Here is a 4,526-nt window from a genome sequence, read left to right on the forward strand (position 1 = left end):
CTTTATGGTTTTATATATTGCAATATGTTATGGGATATGTGTGTTTGAGTCCGTGCACTATTATTGTCCCATACGATGTCAAAAGTTATCTCGTTTATATGTCAATATGCATGAATTGATACCAGAATGAATGAACTTTTGACAAACAAAAATTAAGCCTATTATGTCAAATCCTTTGATGGAAGATAGGTGATGAGTCCTAAAAAGTGCATATTTCTATATATTTTTCTTGGCATTTAACTCATCTTTTGTGCATTAATTCTACATTTTATCCCATATTCTGTATTTTCTTTGTTTTCAAGAATAAATATTTTTATTAACTAATTTTGCATTTTTAGGTAATAAATAAAGTTTGGATGAATAGCGGAGCGGAAAAGAGCAGAAAAGTGGTGAAAAGCCGGGAGGAATTACACAAGGAAGCCGCGAAGAATGTTGTGCGCAAGACCAGAAGGCTAGAACTGGGCTTGAAAAGGGAGAATTGTTATTAAAGAAGATATGGGCTTGGCATACCCAAGGCCCAAAACCCTCACACAAACCCATTTCCAATATCCATACCCGTTTCCCTTTTTAGACGTCAGATTGGATCATCTCAGCATCCAACGGTCGCATCATCTTCGTGCATCGAAATTTGAAGCTCCTGTCAAACACTATAGCACCTAACTCCATCTTGAGCCGTCAGTTTCGTTGTACTTCCGCATCCAACGGTCGCTTTAAGCTTCCTTCCATCTCGCCGTTAGATCGATCCATCACCTCCACATCCAACGTCTCATCCTCGCTGTACATCCAACTTTCTGTCCCCGCTCAACACCCGAGCACCTAACACCTATACCCGTCATCCAAACAGACCTTACCCAATTTTCCATCGACCACCTTCTTCTCCATCTTCTCCCCCATCCCTCTGCAACAGATCCACCAACTCCATCGCCACCACACCCTCGTCTCTGCCAGCCACCAAATTCCACCAAAGACATCATGGCTCCTACCAACTGAAACCCACTCTTCCCCTACTCCTCTAGCTTTCTATAACATCAATTCCTCGATCTTTTCCTCTCACAGGAACCCTAGGTTAGGGGTTGATGAAATAGATGATCTAGAAAAGCAATTAGGGCATGGGAAGAACAAGAGAAGACGCAGGAAGAGGAATAGAGGCATGGGTGAAGAGTCATAATCATTTTCAGAGATTAGGTAAGATTTTTTATCAAACCCTAATTTTTCTGACATTGGGGATTTTTTTGGGAAATCGATTGTATGTCTAAATTGAAGTATGGGTCACGCAGTAGGGTTGTTATCAGTAGATTAGGTTAGCCAATTTTGATTTTAATTGTATTTTTTAGCAAACCCTAATTTTGTTGATGTGGTACTGATTTGGGGATTCTTTGATTATAGCTTGTATGTATAAATAGGGGTCTCTGGGTGTTGTAATGGGGAATGCCTGGGCTAGCCAGTGCACCACCAAGAGGACTGGACTAGCCAGTTCCTCAATTGTTCATGTTCTGTTTTTGCTTCACTTTCAAATTCAGTTTTATTTTCACATATTCATCATGTTTTAATTTATCACTTGCTAAGGTTGAGATGAAGCTTCCATGCTAATGCTAGTTGGTTAATGTGTAGACAATGTTCTTGTGTTCTGAAATTGTGTAGGACAGTTATAATTTAAGCATTTCATCACATTGCTCTCACATTGTATGTCAAGCATACATTGTAGTTAGGATAACCCTGTGATTGATGGTGCTGCAGCTCATGATTAATGTTTATTGTTCAAACCTTAGACTAGTTGTGCTCTAATCAGACAATTAGTGCTATGGAAGAACATTTTAGCTGTAATTAGATTATCCTTTAGGAAGGTTTAATCATCTAAGTGGCTTATCTGCGGGTAGTTGCAGTGTGAGATCCCCAATTACTACAAGGACTAGACTTAACTTAGTGACCCTAAATCTTTCTCTTAAAACCACCTCTTTGATAAGCAGCAGGCTCGAACCTCCACTGCTATCTAGATAGTTAGATGAGGCTAGAATCTCACTAATATCTAAACAAGGGGCAAGAACATGAGTTAGCATTGAAAATTGACTTAGCATAGGTTAGAGGTGGAATCAAAAGCCTTAGTGATTAAGCCTAAAGTCACTGTTTCTTTCCCTCACTGCCTCACTGCCTCACTGCAACTGTTTTACTTTGTTTCTTTGGCTCTTTACTTCACTGCCTTAGGCTCATTGCCTTTGTCCCTTTGCTTCACTGTCACTAGCTCAGAACTATCTAGGAAACTTCAACTCACACACACCTTGTCTCTGTGGATCGACCCGTATTTGCACACACATACTACAATCGACACCGTGGACTTGCGGTTATAATTTCTGTGACTCTTTTAGAGAGATACCAAGTTTTTGGCGCCGTTGCCGGGGACTTGGCGTTGTGTGTTAAGTTTTTCTTGTGTCTTGCATCATTTTTGTATTGCATTCTGGTATAAGCATCTTAGTATAAGCATTTTTTGCATTTCTTGCATCATCCTGCCTTCTTTGCTTTCTTCCCTGTTCACTGCCTCTGCTGCTGCTGGTGCTCTTGTGCTGCTGTGGTGCTCCTGCTTGTGTCAGGCCAAGACTCCTGTGAGCTGCTGGGCTTGTTGCTGTGCTGCTAAGGCTGAAACTTGCTGAACCAAAGCTGCAGCTAGAACCCAAGCCCTGAACTGGTGAAGCTGCTGAGCCTTGATTGCTGCTGATCTGCTCCTGCTGCTGAGCCTTGATTGCTGCTGCTGGTGCCAGAACTGTTGCCTGAAGCCTACCTGTGCTGCCTGGTGCTGCTGCTGTTTCCTGCCAGGCCAAGCCTGTTGCTGTTGCTGAGTTGATCTGGTGTTGTTGTCTGCTGCTGCTGTAGCTAGACCAAAACACAACTGGGCTACACAAGCCAAAGAAGAAAGACCAAAGCCCAACTGGGCCTTGAGTGTTGAAGCCAAAGCTTAGGATGATCCAAAGCCCAACTGGGCTTTTGCAACCAAACTGAACAGCTGGGCTGTGCTTCAAAGGTAAGCCTAAACCCATTAAGAGAAACCAACCTGTGGGCTTCCATTTTTAATCTGTGGGCATGTAATAATTATTTTAATTTTAATTTTATTTCTTTCTTTATTTGGGATTATAATAATTTTAGTTTTATTTTTATTTTCTTTTTTTTTGTGGGTTTGTAATAATTAGTTTTATTTTTATTTCTTTCTTTATTTGGGCTTGTAATTTAGTTGTTTGTTAGGCTTGTAGTTTCTTAATAGTGGGCTTGCTCTAAACTTAACCTTTTGGATTTTGGGCTTGCCTCTTTTGTGAACCAAACTTAACTAAATTTTGGGCTAAAAAAAAAAAAAAAGAAAAAAAGAAAAAAGGAATTTGCTTCTAATTTCAAAAACCAAATTTTTGCTCCCCATCTTTAAAAACCAAAATGGGCTTTGCCCCTTGCCTTTAAAAACCAAAATTTTCCCATAAAAACCAAATAGTGGGCTTTGTGTCTTTTCAATATGGGCCAACCTCGTGCTCTCCATGAATACATGTATCCCACAATAAAAATTCCATTATCATGTATTGTCTTACCTCAAACCAATAACCCTTTTAAAATAAATGCAAGCATGATACAAATACTTCCTATATTTCGAGGGTTCGATTCTGAGAATCCCTATACTCATGTAAGAGAGTTTGAACAAATTTGTCGGACTATGCAACCTGATCATATGTCCGAAGACTCTCTGAAATTGCGTTTGTTTACATTTTCTCTAAAGGAAAGGGCCAAAACATGGTTTTACGGTTTGAGACCACAATCAATCAACACTTGGGACCAACTCACAGATCTATTTTTCAAAAAATTCTTTCCACATCATAGGACCATCGCTATTCGTCAAAGTATCAATTGTTTTGTCCAATTGGATGAGGAAACTGTTTTTCACTATTTTGAACGTTTTAATGATTTGTTGAGCGAATGTCCGCACCATGGATTTGATAAGTGGAGACTTGTCGTCATCCTCTATGAGGGACTAGACTTTAAATCTCGAACCATGGTTGAGTCTATGTGTAATGGTAAATTTATTGATAAATCTGTGGATGATGCATGGAAATTTTTAGCTGAAATTGCAGAGAAAACCCATCAATGGGAATCTGTTAGGGAAACAGGGACAACGCCACATGGTATGAGTCACCCCATGAGTTAGATTCTTATTCTTGTGATAGCTCCGACCTTAGGATTGAAAATTATCCTAGATTGTAAAATCCCTATCATGATGATGATGATGATTATGATGTTATGTTAGAAGAACATGTCTATACTGAAAATGTTATGGAACCTTTGGGTTCAAATACATTAGGCTTCTCTGCCTCGACCTTCATGAATGATGTTTCTTCTAGTATTCCATATACATGTGATGTTGATACTGATTTTGAGCATGTGCATCTGTCCTATGAAGATGACTTATGTAATATAGAATCTTCTGTTGACACTAATATGCATGAAAATATAATTGTTGTGTCTGATTCTCTACCTGGGTCACGTTGTGATGTTTCCAC

The sequence above is a fragment of the Papaver somniferum genome, unplaced genomic scaffold (genome assembly GCF_003573695.1).
Source record: "Papaver somniferum cultivar HN1 unplaced genomic scaffold, ASM357369v1 unplaced-scaffold_33, whole genome shotgun sequence".
Classification (NCBI taxonomy): domain Eukaryota; kingdom Viridiplantae; phylum Streptophyta; class Magnoliopsida; order Ranunculales; family Papaveraceae; genus Papaver; species Papaver somniferum.